Here is a 24,268-nt window from a genome sequence, read left to right as displayed (position 1 = left end):
ACCGAACTAATAAAATATATAATAGAATATATATACTGAGCTATCGCGATTGATTTTAATTTAATACCCCCCGATCAAGGACTTTTCATTAATTCAAAAACTACTTTGCATGCAGTATATTGCGTGCAGATAAATTTTACGCTTAAAAAAAAGGAGTATACAAAAAATATTTTAATAAATAAGTATTACCTCTATTTATATCCTGTAACAAACAACAAAATATTGACGATTAAATTCTATTTTCTTTAGTAACATACCTATAAATATTTGAACAGATATTTATTATAGCATTTAAAGTAATTATTTGATTTTTAGTGTGTGCCTTCAGAAAACGCATTAAAATATAGATGTTTAAGAAATAATAATTGAAGTCATTCGGATAGAGAAAAATGTTGAAGGTTTGTTGTTAAATCCAACGATGATCACCTGTAACAAAAAGCAAACTATATTAGTCATACAGTCAAGTGATACAATAGCCTAACATATAAGTGGTCCAATTCACAGATGCACTTTTCATTTGAATTCCATTTATTTTTATCAAATCTCTAATTACCTTGCAATAAAATTAAATTTAAACGCGTGATTTTACATTTATATAAAATAAATAAAAAATAAAAGAAATAGGAAAAATTAGAATACAAATTACTAAAAAAAATAATATCTATTAATTATTATGAAATACTTTAAACTGCATTATATAGAAAAAAAAATTGCAAATTTAATAAAATACGATCAAAATGAAAAATTTTAAAGACGAAACAAGAAAGAGAAATTACTATAATATTTACCAAACGTTATTTAAGCTTCAAAATTGAATAATACAAAAATCTTAATATTCTGACTCTAACTAAACACATATGCATCTTTTGGACGATATGGCACACAGATTTGATGTGCCAAGGAGATGGAATGGTCCATCATCTCCAATTACAACTAGAAATTAATGACGAGCAAGAAGTAATACAATAAAATATAAAATATGACTAGAGAGCTATTCTCGAAAAGTTCGAACTTACTGTTGAACTTTTGAAAATAACTCGATAGTCATGTAGTTGCCCTCTTCAGCCACAATTAAGTGGGGGCCTCTTCGGCAATTAGCCCTTCGGCATTTAGCCTCTTCTTTCTTCATCCCTGAAAACTGCATTGGACAATTTTACGTTTGAGCAAGAAAAGATCTCTCGTACTTTTTTGCAAATTAACTCGTATTTGGTTTGATAATATCTAATTCGTTTATTAAAAAAATTAATTTACATTTACCGTTAGTTATTCAAGCTCGTGGACCATCAATGAACTTAGAGTTATTGACATATACACGAGCACAATTAAATGAATGTCCAGCAGATAATTATCGATGACCTAATACACGTCGCACGTTAATGTCCAAAAAATAAATAGAAATTGAAATAATAGCAATAAATGTATGCATTTTGGTTTGCAATATTTTAATTCATTCAGTCGTTATATTCTAATTGAGAAAATCGCGATTGTGCGAAGTGCTAATATTATAATACTTAAAACTAAGTATCAAATGGATCAAAGTATTGCGAATTGTTCGACTCTAGCTCGTTCGAGATAGAATCGAAATAGAAATAAATCTTTCAAATCGTTGCAAATTCCTTTGAATCTCATGATACATAATAAAGATACAAAAGAGTTACAAAATAAATTTACAATATGATGAATGAAAATGAATAAAAAAAAAAATTTTTGTAACAATTCTGTATAACCAGGAGGCGAAATTTCCACTCCGGAGTGGAAGCAAACCTCGTGCCTTTCCTGGATCCTACCTACTTAAAATTAAAGTTTTCACATTCGCTCAAAGAAGTATGCTACCTGCCTGCCAATTACCCATATTTAAAAAGAGCAAATACACATGCGTACCCACCCTCTCACTCCACGATTCTCTCACATACCACCAGGGTGCAAAAGCCTAAACTAGAGAGCATGCCCCGGGGCACCTCCGACACCCTAGTTCAAACGCGTGTTTCTAAACTTATGGGAGTACGTACCAATGCTGTAATCGACTGCCAAGGCTAATGATTATTGCAATAATGACTAAAGCAAAAATACTGGTACATACTAGTATATCAGCATACTATATATACAAGTATGTTAAATTTCCACAAACAAATGTGGGAACTCTACTATTCAAAACGATTCGAAAAAAAAATGAGAAAAATTTAATATAAATAGAAAATACAACCATGTGTATTTTCATATCACACCTAACTCTAGGTGTGCCATACTAAGTATTACTTAAGTATTAAATAATTCATTAATTAAAAACTATCACGAAACGATGTACAGTACACTACCTAATACGCACATACAGGTGTAAAGTACATCGTGCAATCACTAGCACAATGACAGCCGCCAATAGGGGGGAAAAACTTAAAACTAAACCCATACTAACCGTTTCTCACCCATACGAGTAGCACCTGGGCACACGCATAGATGAGAACGCAGAAAGTATAGGGGGAGAAACGGGAGATTAGTACATTAGAAGCTGAAAATCCTGATCTAAAAAATATGATTAACACATAAATACATAACATAAATATACAAATAATACATTTTAATAAAAATTTATCTAAGCGGCTAAGGACTCTACAATTTATTTAATAAAAATAACTTTAATATCTTTTAATATCTTTTAATATATTTCAAAACCTCGGACGACTCCTTTCATTAAGTTGGCTGTTCTAATAAAAGAACTGGGCTTTGAGCCACCACTTAACTGCTAGAATCTATCCGTCGCGAATGAGTTTGTCTTCTTGCTCATTTATTTATAATATCGAAGTATCGATATATAAAATTAATCGCGATTAGATAAACTAAGTACGAAGCAATGCATGTAAGACATTTATTACATGCTTTTCTGGACAAAAACGAGTAAATAAATGCTCGATTTCACCACTACTAACCACGAACAAAACACGTAATAAAAAAGAAAGTGCATTATTAATTGCATTATTAATTAAATGAATTTAACCGGTGAGACAAGAAAACCTATCCTGAACTAATATAAAATATACATACAATACAATACAATATACAATTTTCATGAGTAACTCCTAGAAAGGAATTACTCATGTGCTCGTCACTAATTTATTGGAATAATTACAACCAGTAACTCGTGCCGATTAGGACCTTTCATCCTCGACATGATTGAGCACCGGAGGGACTTTAAATTTTAACTCACGGCATAAGAAGTTCTACGATGGCTCCAAAACACTCCTACTTCGCAGCAAGTATTGTAGAATGCGAGTATCGAAGATCCATCGAAGATCCATCGAAGATCCATCGAAGATCCATCGAAGATCCATCGAAGATCCATCGTAATCCATCGAAGATCCACCGAAGATCCATCGAAGATCCATCGAAGATCCATTAAAGATCCATCGAAGAATTCATTCCACATCTTTGATAAGGTAGAAAGTCCGTCGTCATATCTGTAAAATAAAATAGAACAAAACGATAAGTTAGATGCAATATAATCTAAAATCATATAAAATAAAATCGAATAAAATGTTAATAAAAATAGATACTTACTATGCATTCCAATGGGATGAAATTCAATTGCACCATGGCGATGCACCTCGCGTGAATCTAAAAACGCGGTATAAACGAAAATAAGAAACTATAGATGAGTTTCTTATCGCGAAACCGTAATTTTATTATACGACGAACAACACTGATTCTAATTCGCGTATGATTTTAATTTATTATGCGCCCGATCACTGATTCTACAACTGCTTCCAAAGACTGCTTTGCACACAGTCAATGCAAGTATAAAAATCTTCATTGATGCACTGATTCTAATACGCGAACAGTCTGTGCGACTGTTTAAAGATAAAAATACAACTTTACTCGAACAAAGTCTAATGCAATTACTGCTTTGGTCGCAGTCTATTAATTATAAAAAAATTCTAATACAATCGCGTAACACGAGCGAATTGAAATGAACGAACGAACGTGCTTCTAATCCGTGATTTTAATTATCTATTTAAACGATAAAACACTCCCGAATATTGCTTCGCGCACGATTGCAATCTGAAACAGAAATAAAAAAAAATACTATTAATATCATTACTATTACTGAAAACCATTAAAATGATTGTGGAATTATGAGATACAAAAAAAAACTTACTTCGAATCTTCAACGATGAATGCACGATGGGTCTCCTACCCTTAGGATGACGATGACAATGCACTAACACTGATTCTACAACTGCATTACATGCAGTTAATTCAATTAACACTAGATTAATGGACTAACAATAAACCAATTTGACTCTCCATTTCAAATTTCTTTGCTACATATGCTACATATATAAAATTTTAATATTATTTTTTTAGAATATATATTGATTTTAATACCATAATGAAATATATGTAATTATTAATTCCTCCCCTCTACCCAATTCTTCATGCAAACAATTTTTGTAAGTTTTTAAAAAATAGTAAATGAAACAATAATGAAAAATCTAGTGTTAAACGAATTTCCAAATGAATTTAATTAATAAATTGTAACACTATTCCAACGATGATCTGAAACAAAAATAAAACAAGATTATATAGACCATTGATATAAGAACATTATTATAATTATTGAGAAAATGTTTTATATAAAAATTGGCTTACGTTTATTCTCCAGCGATGAATGCATGATGGGTATCCTACCCTTAGGATGACGATGAGCACATGTTTAAACCGAATAGAAGAAACTTGCGGAGTTTCTTTACGCGAAAAAACGAAACTTTTAAATACGGCGAACAACACTGACTTTACTCTTTCCGATTCTTTTATATTTTATTTATCGATGCAACACACGAGTACCTCATTGCCTACGCGCTCGATTGCAATGATGTTCTGAAACAGAAAAAGAAAAAGAACAATTAATATCATCGTTACAATAAAAACCATTAAAGTTATCATAGAAACGTTTAATAGGAAAATACTTACTTTTAGTCTTCATTGATGACTGCAGGATGGGTATCCTACCCTTAGGATGACGATGAATAAAATAAAATTAAATAAATCTCTGAAAAGCTGAAACATACTAAAAATTATATTACATACAATTAAATATTACAATATTTCCTGAAATCATTTCTGAAGGCATGGCACACATTAAAAGACATATTATCATAAAGAATCAATATAAATTCAAGCAATATTAATTGCCTTAATCTCACTACTTGTATAATATTACATACAAAGTATGTAATGTTTTTTAAAATATTAATTGAAAATTTTTTAAGTTATAATATATAACTCAATAAAGAGTAATCTAAAAAATAAAACTTTTTTATACTATTCTATCTAATGAGAAACTTATTAAAGTATTTAATGTTAGAATGTAGAAGTATTAAACGTTAGATAACATTAGAAAGAAAATCAATAAATAGTTTAATACGTCACGTTCGTTAGATCATTACTCGTTGAAGGACGGAAGGGGAATGAAGATCTCTCTGCGTATCTCGTAGAGGTATCGAATGCTCGGTGCTCGACTGTTTACGTTTCGTTTCGACGGTTATTCTTCTGTTTTCACCTCAAGAAATTCCTACAAATATACATACCATTCATAGTTGCTTGTAGGTGAATGTTTTGTTTTCTTTCTCTCTCTCTCTCTCTCTCTCTCTCTCTTTCGTTCTCACTCTTTGTATACATTTCTGTATGGTTTAAAAAAAAGAATAACGCTTACCTCGATGAATATGAAGATAAAAAATAGAGTAAACACAATTGTTAGACTGAGTATATGTATTCATGCTGGCCTCTGCTAATGCTCTGTAACCTAATAAAAAGAAAGAAAATATTACATTAGTACAATATAAAGAAAATCAAATACATGAGTGTATGTGTACGAGTGGTTAACCTATACTTATGTATATATGTCTGTATATGTGTATGTGTATTAATTTAATACGAAATATTATCTGTGAAGACATAATTATGAAAAATAATTAATTAGAGCATCATTAGAGATGGTAGTAATTATCGATACCATGAAAAAAGCTGGAAATTAGAAGAAATATTGTTAAGTAACATTGGTGAGATTGGCGGGACGCCGAGATATATCGAAGTTACATTGTCACAGATATCGTTCGAACTTTTCAATATTTCGTTTTGAAAACACTCACGTATGAAAATCTTGTGTGTAGCTATCATTTGATATATAATAGAAAGGTGTAAACTATTTTTTAATTACCTGGATTAAACGGGATGACGCAATACGTTGGAACATATGCAGCTGACAGAAAATGGCGTTTCCTCTACCTTTCCCCTGCGTACCCCTTCAGTTGCCACTGCGTTTCCTCTGCTGCGCATCTGCTGCGCGCGGTAGTATGCGCGGTAGTCCACTTTCAAAAAAAGGAGCGAAATCCGTTGACCAATGGCTACTTGAGATTTTGCATTTTTTTCATCTATTATAGAAAAATATCGAATAGTTAAAAATAGGATATAGGAACATAAAAATCGTCGAAATATATACTTTATTAATCCAAACAATAAAAATTAAACATTATAAGCTGATATCCATAGAAGTGATGCTATAAAACAAGATATATATATGATTGCGTAGAAAAATGCATACCAATGTACATGGAATTTTTTTCTACGCAAATATTTTTTATCCTCGACATTATCGTAATCTTTCGATTATATCATTTGAAAGTTAGTTATTAGAATAATCGATTAGTATATAGGCAAATTATTTACGTTAGAAAATATATTTTAATTACCTGAGATTAACGGGACGACGTAGAATCCATCCGATCTCCAGCACCGACGCCGCGAAAAGAAAGAAAAATGATCAGCAAAGAGCCCTGATTGGCTGATATAATTATTTCAAAAGATAAGTGACCAATCAGAAATTCCCAATTACCACATAGAATTTTCACGCACACAAGCTTGCCCGTCACACGTACGTAACTCGGCTTTCTTCATGACCACGCTAGTCAAGCTAGATATGATAATTTATTTATTAAATAAATAAAAAATTTATTCTATTTTTCTATTTAAGGTACACGTATCTTGTTAATATTTAAAAAATAACGAAAAGAATAAAGACAATATGCAATATAAACCTTATCACACCGCATAGAAAAACATACATAATGTATTTATTAAATAAATCAAAAATCCATTTTATTATTAATTATAATTATCCAATTTATAATTACTATTATATGTATCCAATTAATAATTATTATTATCCAATTTATTTTTCTATTAGATTTACACGTTCCTTGTTTACATTTAAAAAACAACGTGTAGAATCAAGATAATAAAGACTAAAAACTTTATTATACTAACAAGATACGTATACCTTAAGTAGAAATCAAGATTGTAACGTTCTGATTTCAGACCTTTTTTCATTTTTATTTAATTATTTTAATGCTCCTGTTCAATGATGACTTCGAGGATAAAATTCAGCTGCAACATAAGAAAAGTGCATTAGTGCATTCGATGCTATTGTCTATGTACTTTTATACAATTTCTTAAATAAAACTACAGAATAAAGATGTCATTATTATATATAAACTACAGTTACACAATTGTAAATATTGAATGAATACTAACAAATAGAGAGAGTAACATGTAAGAATTAAATTCCTTTTTGTCACATTTAATAACGTATAAATAAATGAAAAAAGAAAGTACATTTCTCTAAACAATTATACAACCAATATATTCAAACAATTAATAAACAATATACTAATGGAAAATGTGAATTATTGAAGTTTACCATTATGATAGAAGAAAGCTGAGGTGTTTGCTCGTTTAAGTACCATAAAAAAATTGCCTGGATTCATTTTAAAATCTTGTAAACTCTTCTTTTATGTATGTACTTGATACATAAACCAATAAGAAAGCCTAATTGATGCTGTGCTTTTCCAAATCAGCATTCTTTTAATTTGTATGCAATCTCTTAAATAAAACTACAATATAAAAATGTAATTATTACAATATATAAATTACAGTTATATAAATGTAAATATTGAATGAATACTAACTAATAGAGTAAACTTTTCTTTTATGTATGTACTTGATACACAAAACAATAAGAAAGCCTAATAGATGCTGTGCTTTTCCAAATCTTCAAATACTTGCAAATCTGAAAATCATAAAATTGCATTAGTTAAGTATCAAGCAAACTGAACGAGTCTATATATGTATATGTATGATATTTGTATAAGATGTCACTCTCTCTCTCTCTCTCTCTCTCTCTCTCTTCCCCTTTCTTATACTTTTTATATTACTCTTCTTTATGTTATAAAAGAAAAGAGATAAACTTACCACAACTGATATTAATATAAAAAAGTAAACACAATTAGACTGACAATGAGTATATGTATTTATGCAGTATTCTACCAAATATTTGGAAACCTAAAAAAAAGTATTAATTAACATAGCATTGGTATAATATAAAGAAAATTAAATTTATGAGTGTTGTTCATACGTTTATCACGTTCCTTGTTAATATTTAAAGAATATTGTATAGAATAAAGACAATATACACTAAAAACTTTGTCACACTACACAGAAAAACACAATTATATAGAAAAGAAACCACGTTGTTGATATTTTTAAAACATTTGACATCACATTGCACAGAGAAACATAATCGTATAGATAAGAAACCACGTTATAGAAATCTTTAAAACAAATGACATAAAGCAATATAGCCATCCTTAAAGAATTAAAATAAATTGAAACAAAACAATTGACATCTCTCATGCCAACTATGAAAGTATAAATTCCCATTTTCTGTATTCATATGGAAACATTCTTGTTATTTTAATTCTTTAAGGATGGTTACAGTGCTTTATTTCAATTGTTTTAAAAAATATCCGCAACGTGGTTTCTTTTCTATACAATTGTGTTTTTCAGTGTAGTGTGACAAAGTTTTTAGTGTATATTGTCTTTATTTTGTACATTATGTTTTAAATATTGACAAGGAACGTGTTACACATATAATAAACACTTATATATTTAATGTTCTTTATATTATACCATTGCTATGTTATTTTATACTTTTTTTTAGGTTTTCAAACATTTGGTAGAATACAGCATGAATACATATATTCATTGTCAATCTATTTGTGTTTACTTTTCTATCCAAAAAATAATTGTGTTTACTTTTTTATATTGATATCAGTTGTGGTAAGTTTATCTCTTTTCTTTTATAACATAAAGAATAGTAATATAAAAAGTATAAGAAAGGAAAAGAGAGAGAGACATCTTATACAAAAATCATCACACAAATATATCAGATTGTTTGATACTTTACTAATACAATCTTATGATTTTCAGATTTGCAAGTATTTGAAGATTTGGAAAATCACAGCATCTATTAGGCTTTCTTAATGTTTTGTGTATCAAGTACATATATAAAAGAAGAGTTTACAAGATTTTAAAATGAATCCAGGCAATTTTTTTTATGGTACTTAAACGAGCAGACACCTCAGCTTTCTTCTATCATAATGGTAAACTTCAATAATTCACATTTTACATTAGTATATTGTTTATTAATTGTTTGAATAGATTGGTTGTATAATTGTTTAGAGAAATGTACTTTCTTTTTTCATTTACATATACATGTACATTACGTATACATTAACAATTATTTCAATGCACTAATGCACTTTTCTTATATTACAGCTAAATTTTACCCTCGAAGTCCTCATTGCGCAGGAGCATTAAAATAATTACTTAAAATAGATAAAAATATGAAAATCATAACGTTTTAATCTTAAAGATTATGTATTAGATGTATGACACCCTTTATACACATGCGCATTGTTTGGAAGGTCTTATAAACAACATTTAATAAAAGTACTTTCATAGAGGACAACGTCTCATTTCAACGATCGATTTCGAAGGGGACGGTACATAGATCATATATTCCGATCTTTTAGACAACAATAGACATTCCTATCGATTATTTAAATATTATTTTAATATTCTAATGCAATCTCTTTATATTTCAGATTGTTTAAACACATATGTACTGGTTTAAACATTACATACTTATTAACATACTTTGAATATAAAATAATTTTAATGTGATATTTTTCTGGATAAAAATTTTATTATCCAAAGTCATCATTGCATAGGGACGTAAAAACAAACGTATATTAGTTTAAACAATTACATAAAATTGAAATAATGTTTAAATCAGAACGTTACAATCTTAAATTTTTACAAATTTAAAAGACAAATAGGAATCATATTACATAAGGGATTCTTTTCTTTTACAAATTGTATTGCCAAGCCTCGTACCAGGTAATAAAAAAAATTATTGTTAATCGAATTACTAGAAAATATTGAGGACTTGTATCAACGAATTTCTTTTTTGTAGAGATGCCATGGGAATCATTTTACAAATAGAATGCAGCAGCAGTTTAAAGGATCTTTTAAAAGGCAAACATAAATTTCTTTTATTGGGAATAAACCAATATTATAATATTTTCTAAAAAAATATTTATTCAAAGTATTAAAGATCTTATTCTTTCTGCATAGGTGATCAATCATTAAACTGGAAGAAAGGAAAGATAATTTTCAATTCGATAAGCAAAATCCAACTACACTGTAATCGTGAGAGATCTAGGAAGACAGTGTGGAAAGGGTTTTGTTCTCACCCTGGAAGGAAACTATGTATTATAATATACTATCAAAAGAATTGAAGAATGAATGCATCCTGATTACTAAAAATTTAAAAGACAAAAAGGAATCATATTATATTAAGAATTCTTTTCTTATACAAATTGTATTGCCAAGCCTCGTACCAGGTAATGAAAGATATTATTGTTAATCGACTCACTAGAAAATATTGTGGACTTGTATTAACTAATTTCTTTTTTGTAGAGATTCCATGGGAATCATTTTGCAAATAGAATGCAGCAGCAGTTTAAAGGATCTTTTAAAAGGCAAACATAAATTTCTTTTATTGGGAATAAACCAATATTATAATATTTTCTAAAAAAATATTTATTCAAAGTATTAAAGATCTTATTCTTTCTGCATAGGTGATCATTCATTAAACTAGAAGAAAAGAAAAATAATTTTCAATTAGATATGAAAATCGAAAACACTGTAATCATGAAAGATTTAGGAAGACACCGGTGAACGTGCTACGTTCTAACACTGGAAGGAAACTATGTACTATAATATTATATCAAAATAATTCAAGAAAGAAAGCATCCTGATTATTACAAATTTAAAAGACAAATAGGAATCATATTATATAAGGGATTCTTTTCTTATACAAATTGTATTGCCTAGCCTCGTAATCAGGTAATGAAAGATATTATTGTTAATCGACTCACTAGAAAATATTGAGGACTTGTATTAACTAATTTCTTTTTTGTAGATGTTTGTTCATTTTGCAAATAGAATGCAGCAGCACTGTAAAGGATCTTTTAAGAGGCAAACATAATTATCTTGTATTGGTAATAAACCAATATTATAATGATTTCTTAAAAAATATTTATTCAAAGTATTAAAGTTCTGATTCTTTCTGCATAGGTGTTCAATCAATGTACTGGAAAAGAGAGCGTATGATTTTTCACTAAATTAAGAAGAATCCAACAAGACTTTAATCATGAAAGATTTAGGAAGACAACGTCGAAAGTTTTCCGTTCTCACTCTGAAGGAAACCATGTACTATAATATTATATCAAAATAATTCAAGAAAGAAAGCATCCTGATAATTACAAATTTAAAAGACAAATAGGAATCATATTATATAAGGGATTCTTTTCTTTTACAAATTGTATTGCCAAGCCTCGTACTAGGTAATAAAAAAATTATTGGTAATCGACTTACTAGAAAATTTGAGGACTCGTATCAATGAATTTCTTTTTTGTAGAGATGCCATGGGAATCATTTTACAAATAGAATGCAGCAGCAGTATAAAGGATCTTTTAATAGGCAAACATAATTATCTTATATTGGGAATAAACCAATATTATAATAATTTCTTAAAAAATATTTATTCAAAGTATTAAAGATCTTATTCTTTCTGCATAGGTGATCAATCATTAAACTGGAAGAAAGGAAAGATAATTTTCAATTCGATAAGCAAAATCCAACTACACTGTAATCGTGAGAGATCTAGGAAGACAGTGTGGAAAGGGTTTTGTTCTCACCCTGGAAGGAAACTATGTATTATAATATACTATCAAAAGAATTGAAGAATGAATGCATCCTGATTACTAAAAATTTAAAAGACAAAAAGGAATCATATTATATTAAGAATTCTTTTCTTATACAAATTGTATTGCCAAGCCTCGTACCAGGTAATGAAAGATATTATTGTTAATCGACTCACTAGAAAATATTGTGGACTTGTATTAACTAATTTCTTTTTTGTAGAGATTCCATGGGAATCATTTTGCAAATAGAATGCAGCAGCAGTTTAAAGGATCTTTTAAAAGGCAAACATAAATTTCTTTTATTGGGAATAAACCAATATTATAATATTTTCTAAAAAAATATTTATTCAAAGTATTAAAGATCTTATTCTTTCTGCATAGGTGATCATTCATTAAACTAGAAGAAAAGAAAAAATAATTTTCAATTAGATATGAAAAATCGAAAAACACTGTAATCATGAAAGATTTAGGAAGACACCGGTGAACGTGCTACGTTCTAACACTGGAAGGAAACTATGTACTATAATATTATATCAAAATAATTCAAGAAAGAAAGCATCCTGATTATTACAAATTTAAAAGACAAATAGGAATCATATTATATAAGGGATTCTTTTCTTATACAAATTGTATTGCCTAGCCTCGTAATCAGGTAATGAAAGATATTATTGTTAATCGACTCACTAGAAAATATTGAGGACTTGTATTAACTAATTTCTTTTTTGTAGATGTTTGTTCATTTTGCAAATAGAATGCAGCAGCACTGTAAAGGATCTTTTAAGAGGCAAACATAATTATCTTGTATTGGTAATAAACCAATATTATAATGATTTCTTAAAAAATATTTATTCAAAGTATTAAAGTTCTGATTCTTTCTGCATAGGTGTTCAATCAATGTACTGGAAAAGAGAGCGTATGATTTTTCACTAAATTAAGAAGAATCCAACAAGACTTTAATCATGAAAGATTTAGGAAGACAACGTCGAAAGTTTTCCGTTCTCACTCTGAAAGGAAACCATGTACTATAATATTATATCAAAATAATTCAAGAAAGAAAGCATCCTGATAATTACAAATTTAAAAGACAAATAGGAATCATATTATATAAGGGATTCTTTTCTTTTACAAATTGTATTGCCAAGCCTCGTACTAGGTAATAAAAAAAATTATTGGTAATCGACTTACTAGAAAATTTTGAGGACTCGTATCAATGAATTTCTTTTTTGTAGAGATGCCATGGGAATCATTTTACAAATAGAATGCAGCAGCAGTATAAAGGATCTTTTAATAGGCAAACATAATTATCTTATATTGGGAATAAACCAATATTATAATAATTTCTTAAAAAATATTTATTCAAAGTATTAAAGATCTTATTCTTTCTGCATAGGTGATCATTCATTAAACTAGAAGAAAGGAAAGATAATTTTCAATTAGATAAGAAAAATCGAAAAACACTGTAATCATGAAAGATTTAGGAAGACACAGGTGAAAGTGTTCCGTTCTCACACTGGAAGGAAACCATGTACTATAATATTCTGTCAAAAGAATTGAAGGAAACCATGTACTGTAATATTCTTTCAAAAGAATAGAAGAAGGAATGCATCATGGTTATTATAAATTTAAAAGTCAAATAGGAAATACATTGCATTAGGATATTCCTAACATATATAAAGTATATTATTTAGTATTGTACTTCGTAATTGAAAATACTATTATACATCGACTGGCAATAATTTATCTAAAGGAAACTATTCTTTTTGAATAATAAATTGTTAAAGCAGAAAGGCCATAGATAAGAAATATTGAAAAAATGTCTTAATTTCGTAAATCTAAAGGAGAAGAAAATAATGCTGTCAGAAAATTAAATTCTACTGATCATCAAAGTCTTTCACTTGCTTTTTAAGATTTAACTGTACTTGTGCTATATAATTTCTAATAAGGATCATTCATTATTTAATGGTACGTTGATAGAAAAGAAATACTAAAAACATTTCTAGTATCTTTTCTTATCTATACAACAGAGAATATACTGTAGATTTTTCAATTTTACATGAGATAGTGTAACAAACTAATAGTTTCATTTCCTTTGTAGGGTTTTCTGTGCAATTTCTTAAATGAAAAAGAGATTAAAGGAATATTCTAGTAGCACAAAATTTGGGTAGAAAAGAAGAAAACTGTAGTATCATGAAGAAACATATCACACTATTATGCCACATTGTGGTGGCATTACATAATATAAAATGTATTTGTTGTTTCGTTTAACGATTGCTAGATAAATCTTTTTTTAAATAATATGCTTATATATTTGATACCGGGTGTGATTTCATAAGTGAAGATACGAAATGAATTATTTACTACATATATCTATAATTTAAAGCGCAGAGTAGTGTTTTAATAGCTCAATAATGTAACAAATTCATTGTAATTTTTAAGACGATGTCATACCATGATTGTACATTTAATATTACTTATTAATATATTTTCTAAAAATATTTGTGCATTAGCATATTTTATTTACATATACGTAAAGTATAATATAATTAATTTAACTATCATTAATGAATTAAAATAAAATTTAAATGTTTGGCGAATTTTATAGACTCCTTGGAATAATGTAATAAGAGATAATTAAAAAAAAAAAAAAATGATAAAAAATATCACATTATTCTAATTTTCGTCACAGTAAAATATCTTATTTAGGTCACTATTGAGAAATATTAATATTCTAATTTTTTGTGAAAAAATGATTATTTATATTCTCTTCCTTTTTTTCTATATTCATAGAACTAATATTATAAAAGACTATAAATAATATTTAATAGCTTGGAAAAATATTAATGAATGTATTTATCGATATATATAATATATCTATATATACTGTGAAAGGCATTTAAATGCCACCCTCGAACCAAAATTTTGACGTTTTTCTGATTTCACATAGGAATCCATATGTTCCGGTATTTTAAATCCGGTATTTTAAATTTGTCGTGACGTCACAAAAATGAAAATTTGGTAATAGGATCACAGGATGATACAAGAGCTCTTCGAAGAGAGTAGGAAACGAGAGCGCTGATTGGTTGATAAATAGCCAATCAGCTCTCAATATATGGCCTAGAAGAGCGCTGATTGGTTGATAAATAGCCAATCAGCTCCTAGTGCGCTGATTGGTTGATAAATAGCCAATCAGCTCTCAATATATGGCCTAGAAGAGCGCTGATTGGTTGATAAATAGCCAATCAGCTCAATAGTGCGCTGATTGGTTGATAACCAATCAGCTCTCAGGCCTAGGAGCGCTGATTGGTTGAAAATTGGCCAATCGGCTCTTAGTGGATTTCTGATTGGTTGATGCTGGGTCTATTATTAACCAATCAGCGCACTCGTTTCCTACTCTCTTCGAAGAGCTCTTGTATCATCCTGTGATCCTATTACCAAATTTTCATTTTTGTGACGTCACGACAAATTTAAAATACCGGATTTAAAATACCGGAACATATGGATTCCTATGTGAAATCAGAAAAACGTCAAAATTTTGATTCGAGGGTGGCATTTAAATGCCTTTCACAGTATATATAGATATATTATATATATCGATAAATACATTCATTAATATTTTTCCAAGCTATTAAATATTATTTATAGTCTTTTATAATATTAGTTCTATGAATATAGAAAAAAAGGAAGAGAATATAAATAATCATTTTTTCACAAAAAATTAGAATATTAATATTTCTCAATAGTGACCTAAATAAGATATTTTACTGTGACGAAAATTAGAATAATGTGATATTTTTTATCATTTTTTTTTTTTTTTAATTATCTCTTATTACATTATTCCAAGGAGTCTATAAAATTCGCCAAACATTTAAATTTTATTTTAATTCATTAATGATAGTTAAATTAATTATATTATACTTTACGTATATGTAAATAAAATATGCTAATGCACAAATATTTTTAGAAAATATATATTAATAAGTAATATTAAATGTACAATCATGGTATGACATCGTCTTAAAAATTACAATGAATTTGTTACATTATTGAGCTATTAAAACACTACTCTGCGCTTTAAATTATAGATATATGTAGTAAATAATTCATTTCGTATCTTCACTTATGAAATCACACCCGGTATCAAATATATAAGCATATTATTTAAAAAAAGATTTATCTAGCAATCGTTAAACGAAACAACAAATACATTTTATATTATGTAATGCCACCACAATGTGGCATAATAGTGTGATATGTTTCTTCATGATACTACAGTTTTCTTCTTTTCTACCCAAATTTTGTGCTACTAGAATATTCCTTTAATCTCTTTTTCATTTAAGAAATTGCACAGAAAACCCTACAAAGGAAATGAAACTATTAGTTTGTTACACTATCTCATGTAAAATTGAAAAATCTACAGTATATTCTCTGTTGTATAGATAAGAAAAGATACTAGAAATGTTTTTAGTATTTCTTTTCTATCAACGTACCATTAAATAATGAATGATCCTTATTAGAAATTATATAGCACAAGTACAGTTAAATCTTAAAAAGCAAGTGAAAGACTTTGATGATCAGTAGAATTTAATTTTCTGACAGCATTATTTTCTTCTCCTTTAGATTTACGAAATTAAGACATTTTTTCAATATTTCTTATCTATGGCCTTTCTGCTTTAACAATTTATTATTCAAAAAGAATAGTTTCCTTTAGATAAATTATTGCCAGTCGATGTATAATAGTATTTTCAATTACGAAGTACAATACTAAATAATATACTTTATATATGTTAGGAATATCCTAATGCAATGTATTTCCTATTTGACTTTTAAATTTATAATAACCATGATGCATTCCTTCTTCTATTCTTTTGAAAGAATATTACAGTACATGGTTTCCTTCAATTCTTTTGACAGAATATTATAGTACATGGTTTCCTTCCAGTGTGAGAACGGAACACTTTCACCTGTGTCTTCCTAAATCTTTCATGATTACAGTGTTTTTCGATTTTTCTTATCTAATTGAAAATTATCTTTCCTTTCTTCTAGTTTAATGAATGATCACCTATGCAGAAAGAATAAGATCTTTAATACTTTGAATAAATATTTTTTAAGAAATTATTATAATATTGGTTTATTCCCAATATAAGATAATTATGTTTGCCTATTAAAAGATCCTTTATACTGCTGCTGCATTCTATTTGTAAAATGATTCCCATGGCATCTCTACAAAAAAGAAATTCATTGATACGAGTCCTCAAAATTTTCTAGTAAGTCGATTACCAATAATTTTTTTTATTACCTAGTACGAGGCTTGGCAATACAATTTGTAAAAGAAAAGAATCCCTTATATAATATGATTCCTATTTGTCTTTTAAATTTGTAATTATCAGGATGCTTTCTTTCTTGAATTATTTTGATATAATATTATAGTACATGGTTTCCTTTCAGAGTGAGAACGGAAAACTTTCGACGTTGTCTTCCTAAATCTTTCATGATTAAAGTCTTGTTGGATTCTTCTTAATTTAGTGAAAAATCATACGCTCTCTTTTCCAGTACATTGATTGAACACCTATGCAGAAAGAATCAGAACTTTAATACTTTGAATAAATATTTTTTAAGAAATCATTATAATATTGGTTTATTACCAATACAAGATAATTATGTTTGCCTCTTAAAAGATCCTTTACAGTGCTGCTGCATTCTATTTGCAAAATGAACAAACATCTACAAAAAAGAAATTAGTTAAACAAGTCCTCAATATTTTCTAGTGAGTCGATTAACAAAATATCTTTCATTACCTGATTACGAGGCTAGGCAATACAATTTGTATAAGAAAAGAATCCCTTATATAATATGATTCCTATTTGTCTTTTAAATTTGTAATAATCAGGATGCTTTCTTTCTTGAATTATTTTGATATAATATTATAGTACATAGTTTCCTTCCAGTGTTAGAACGTAGCACGTTCACCGGTGTCTTCCTAAATCTTTCATGATTACAGTGTTTTTCGATTTTTCATATCTAATTGAAAATTATTTTTTCTTTTCTTCTAGTTTAATGAATGATCACCTATGCAGAAAGAATAAGATCTTTAATACTTTGAATAAATATTTTTTAAGAAATTATTATAATATTGGTTTATTCCCAATAAAAGAAATTTATGTTTGCCTTTTAAAAGATCCTTTAAACTGCTGCTGCATTCTATTTGCAAAATGATTCCCATGGAATCTCTTCAAAAAAGAAATTAGTTAATACAAGTCCACAATATTTTCTAGTGAGTCGATTAACAATAATATCTTTCATTACCTGGTACGAGGCTTGGCAATACAATTTGTATAAGAAAAGAATTCTTAATATAATATGATTCCTTTTTGTCTTTTAAATTTTTAGTAATCAGGATGCATTCATTCTTCAATTCTTTTGATAGCATATTATAATACATAGTTTCCTTCCAGGGTGAGAACAAAACCCTTTCCACACTGTCTTCCTAGATCTCTCACGATTACAGTGTAGTTGGATTTTGCTTATCGAATTGAAAATTATCTTTCCTTTCTTCCAGTTTAATGATTGATCACCTATGCAGAAAGAATAAGATCTTTAATACTTTGAATAAATATCTTTTAAGAAATTATTATAATATTGGTTTATTCCCAATACAAGATAATTATGTTTGCTTATTAAAAGATCCTTTAAACTGCTGCTGCATTCTATTTGTAAAATGATTCCCATGGCATCTCTACAAAAAAGAAATTCGTTGATACAAGTCCTCAATATTTTCTAGTAATTCGATTAACAATAATTTTTTTTATTACCTGGTACGAGGCTTGGCAATACAATTTGTAAAAGAAAAGAATCCCTTATGTAATATGATTCCTATTTGTCTTTTAAATTTGTAAAAATTTAAGATTGTAACGTTCTGATTTAAACATTATTTCAATTTTATGTAATTGTTTAAACTAATATACGTTTGTTTTTACGTCCCTATGCAATGATGACTTTGGATAATAAAATTTTTATCCAGAAAAATATCACATTAAAATTATTTTATATTCAAAGTATGTTAATAAGTATGTAATGTTTAAACCAGTACATATGTGTTTAAACAATCTGAAATATAAAGAGATTGCATTAGAATATTAAAATAATATTTAAATAATCGATAGGAATGTCTATTGTTGTCTAAAAGATCGGAATATATGATCTATGTACCGTCCCCTTCGAAATCGATCGTTGAAATGAGACGTTGTCCTCTATGAAAGTACTTTTATTAAATGTTGTTTATAAGACCTTCCAAACAATGCGCATGTGTATAAAGGGTGTCATACATCTAATGCATAATCTTTAAGATTATAACGTTCTGGTTTAAGCACTTTTATCATTTTTATGTAATTATTTTAATGCTCCTGCGCAATGAGGACTTCGAGGGTAAAATTTAGCTGTAATATAAGAAAAGTGCATTAGTGCATTGAAATAATTGTTAATGTATACGTAATATACATGTATATGTAAATGAAAAAAGAAAGTACATTTCTCTAAACAATTATACAACCAATCTATTCAAACAATTAATAAACAATATACTAATGTAAAATGTGAATTATTGAAGTTTACCATTATGATAGAAGAAAGCTGAGGTTTCTGCTCGTTTAAGTACCATAAAAAAATTGCCTGGATTCATTTTAAAATCTTGTAAACTCTTCTTTTATATATGTACTTGATACACAAAACATTAAGAAAGCCTAATAGATGCTGTGATTTTCCAAATCTTCAAATACTTGCAAATCTGAAAATCATAAGATTGTATTAGTAAAGTATCAAACAATCTGATATATTTGTGTGATGATTTTTGTATAAGATGTCTCTCTCTCTTTTTCCTTCTTATACTTTTTATATTACTCTTCTTTATGTTATAAAAGAAAAGAGATATACTTACCACAACTGATATCAATATAAAAAAGTAAACACAATTATTAATTAGATAAAAAAGTAAACACAATTAGACTGACAATGAGTATGTGTATTCATGCTGTATTCTACCAAAGCTTGGAAACCTAAAAAAAAGTATAATGTAACATAGCATTGGTATAATATAAAGAAAATTAAATTTATGAGTGTTTTGTATACTTGTAGCACGTTCGTTGTTAATATTTAAAAAATAACGTGTAGAATAAAAACAATACACTAAAAACTTTATAACATTGCACTGAAAACACAATTATATAGAAAAAAACCACGTTATAGAAATCTTTAAAACAAATGATATAAAGCACTATAGCCATCCTTAAAGAATTAAAATAAATTGAAACAAAACAATTGACATCTCTCATGCCAACCATGAAAGTATAAATTCCCATACTCTGTATTGATATGGAAAAACTCTTGTTATTTTAATTCTTGAAGGATGGCTATAATGATGTATGTCAATTGTTTTTAAAATATCTGTAACGAGGTTTCTTTTCTATACGATTCTGTTTTTCTGTGTGGTTTCTAGTGTATAACCTCCTTATTTTATTTCTTATTTTTTAAATATTATAAAGGAACGTTTACACCTAATAGGAAAATAAAATTATTTTTGATTTATTAAATAAATAAATTTTGTGTGTATTTCTGTGCAGTGTGATAAAGTTTTTAGTGTATACTATCTTTATTCTACACATTATTTTTTAAATATTAACAAGGATAACTTGATACTTTACTAATACAGTCTTATGATTTTCAGATTTGCAAGAATTTTAAGATTTGGAAAAGCACAGCATCAATTAGGCTTTCTTATTGTTTTGTGTATCAAGTACATACATAAAAGAAGAGTTTACAAGATTTTAAAATGAATCCTGGTAATTTTTTGGTATTTAAATGAGCAAACACCTCAGCTTTCTTCTGTCATAATGGTAAACTTTAATAATTCACATTTTACATTTGTATATTGTTTATTAATTGTTTCAATAGATTGGTTGTATAATTGTTTAGAGAAATGTACTTTCTTTTTTCATTTACATATACGTGTAAATTACGTATTAATTAACAATTATTTTAATGCACTAATGCACTTTTCTTATATTGCAGCTAAATTTTACCCTCGAAGTCACCACTGCGCAGAAGCATTATAATAATTACTTAAAATAGATAAAAATATGAAAATTAAAACGTTTTAATCTTAAAGATTATGTATTAGATGTATGACACCCTTTATACACATGCGCATTGTTGGAAGGTCTTATAAACAACATTTAATAAAAGTACTTTCATAGAGGACAACGTCTCATTTCAACGATCGATTTCGAAGGGGACGGTACATAGATCATATATTCCGATCTTTTAGACAACAATAGACATTCCTATCGATTATTTAAATATATTTTAATATTCTAATGCAATCTCTTTATTTTCAGATTGTTTAAACACATATGTACTGGTTTAAACATTACATACTTATTAACATACTTTGAATATAAAATAATTTTAATGTGATATTTTTCTGGATAAAAATTTTATTATCCAAAGTCATCATTGCACAGGGACGTTAAAACAAATGTATATTAGTTTAAACAATTACATAACAATTGAAGGAATGTTTAAATCAGAACGTTGCCATGTGATAAAGTTTTAGTGTATATTGTCTTTATTTTCTTCGTTATTATTTGAATATTAACAAGGAACGTATACACCTAATAGAAAAATAAATTAGATAAGAATATTTATTAATTAGATTAATAATTAATAATTAAAATTGATAATAAAAATGATATTTAATTTATGTGATAAATAAATTATGTATGTTCTTCTGTGCGGTGTGATAAGGTTTATAGTGCATATTGTCTTTATTCTTTTCGTTATTTTTTAAATATTAACAAGATACTTGTACCTTAAAAGAAAAATAGAATAAATTTTTTATTTATTTAATAAATAAATTATTATATTTAGCTTGACTAACGTGGTCATGAAGAAAGGCGAGTTATGGTAATTGGGAATTTCTGATTGGTCACTTTACGTCCAAAGTGTAAGACCAAAGATGATTAGCGAATCAGCGCTCTTTTCTTCTTGGCCGTTATGGAGATCGCACGGATACTTCGTCGTCCCGTTAATCTCAGGTAATTAAAAAATATTTTCTAACGTAAATAATTTACCTTTATACTAATCGATTATTCTAATAAATGACTTCCAAATGATATAATCGAAAGATTAGGATAATGTCGAGGATAAAGAATATTGCATAGAAAAAAATTCCATGTACATTGGTATGCATTTTTCTACGCAATCATATATATATATCTTGTTTTACAGCATCATTTCTATGGATATCAACTTATAATGTTTAATTTTGATTGTTTGGATTAATAAAGTATATATTTCGACAATTGTTATGTTCCTACATCCTATTTTTAACTATTCGATATTTTTCTATAATAGATGGAAAAAATGCAAAATTATAAAGCAGCCATTGGTCAACGGATTTCGCTCCTTTTTTTGAAAGTGGACTACCGCGCATACTACCGCGCGCAGCAGATGCGCAGCAGAGGCAACGCAGTGGCAACGCAAGGGGAAACGCAGGGGAAAGGTAGAGGAAACGCCATTTTCTGTCAGCTGCATATGTTCCAACGTATTGCGTCATCCCGTTTAATCCAGGTAATTAAAAAATAGTTTACACCTTTCTATTATATATCAAATGATAGCTACACACAAGATTTTCATACGTGAGTGTTTTCAAAACGAAATATTGAAAAGTTCGAACGATATCTGTGACAATGTAACTTCGATATATCTCGGCGTCCCGCCAATCTCACCAATGTTACTTAACAATATTTCTTCTAATTTCCAGCTTTTTTCATGGTATCGATAATTACTACCATCTCTAATGATGCTCTAATTAATTATTTTTCATAATTATGTCTTCACAGATAATATTTCGTATTAAATTAATACACATACACATATACAGACATATACATAAGTATAGGTTAACCACTCGTACACATACACTCATGTATTTGATTTTCTTTATATTGTACTAATGTAATATTTTCTTTCTTTTTATTAGGTTACAGAGCATTAGCAGAGGCCAGCATGAATACATATACTCAGTCTAACAATTGTGTTTACTCTTTTTTATCTTCATATTCATCGAGGTAAGCGTTATTCTTTTTTTTAAACCATACAGAAATGTATACAAAGAGTGAGAACGAAAGAGAGAGAGAGAGAGAGAGAGAGAGAAAAAAGAAAACAAAATATTCTATCACGGGCAATAACGAATGTGTACGTATATTCCAGGAATTTCTCGAAGTGAGAACAGAAGAAACGAAGACAGCCGAAAACAAAACGAAGACAGCCGAACGTTCGACACGAAGGACGCGATTACGTGTTCATTCCTGATCATCCTTCAACGAGCTAAGATCTAACAACGTGACGTATTAAACTATTATATATATATAACGTTATCGATTTTATTAACAATTTTTACTGATATTAAATACTTTATATGTAATTTTATACAAGTAGTGAGATAAAGGCAATTAATATTGCTTGAATTTATATTGATTCTTTATGATAAAATATCTTTAAAAGTGTGCAATGCCTTCAGGAATGATTCACAGGATATATTGTTCTATAATCTTTTTAGTATGTTTCAGCTTTTCAGAGTTTTATTTAATTTTATTTTATTCATCGTCATCCTAAGGGTAGGATACCCATCCTGCAGTCATCAATGAAGACTAAAAGTAAGTATATTTTCCTATTAAACGTTTCTATGATAACTTTAATGGTTTTTTATTATAACGATGATATTAATTGTTCTTTTTCTTTTTCTGTTTCAGAACATCATTGCAATCGAGCGCGTAGGCAATGAGGTACTCGTGTGTTGCATCGTAAAAATAAAATACAAAAGAATCGGAAAGTAAAGTCAGTGTTGATCGTCGCATGTTAAAGTTTCGTTTGCTCGGTTAAGAAACTCCGTAAGTTTCTTTTATTCGGTTTAAACGTGTGCTCATCGTCATCCTAAGGGTAGGATACCCATCGTGCATTCATCAATGAAGAATAAACGTAAGTCAATTTTTATTTTAAACACTTTCTCAATAATTATAATAATTTTTTTACTTACAACAATGATATTTATAATT

General features: G+C 28.1%; 1 long non-coding RNA gene across 1 annotated transcript; it reads right to left on the bottom strand.

Annotated features, from left to right (window-relative positions):
* Positions 1-18,576: 18,576 nt before the first annotated feature.
* On the bottom strand, positions 18,577-18,848 carry LOC122526449. Its single transcript, XR_006306062.1, has 2 exons — positions 18,816-18,848; positions 18,577-18,733 (listed from the first exon to the last, which is right to left on the bottom strand). It is a non-coding gene; the product is annotated as an uncharacterized LOC122526449 (long non-coding RNA).
* Between the last annotated feature and the right edge of the window lie 5,420 nt (positions 18,849-24,268).

The sequence above is a fragment of the Polistes fuscatus genome, unplaced genomic scaffold, assembly GCF_010416935.1.
Source record: "Polistes fuscatus isolate 324 unplaced genomic scaffold, CU_Pfus_HIC Scaffold11, whole genome shotgun sequence".
Lineage (NCBI taxonomy): Eukaryota > Metazoa > Arthropoda > Insecta > Hymenoptera > Vespidae > Polistes > Polistes fuscatus.
The sequence above is the reverse complement of the archived record's forward strand: the minus strand, read 5'-3'. Positions and strand labels throughout refer to the sequence as shown.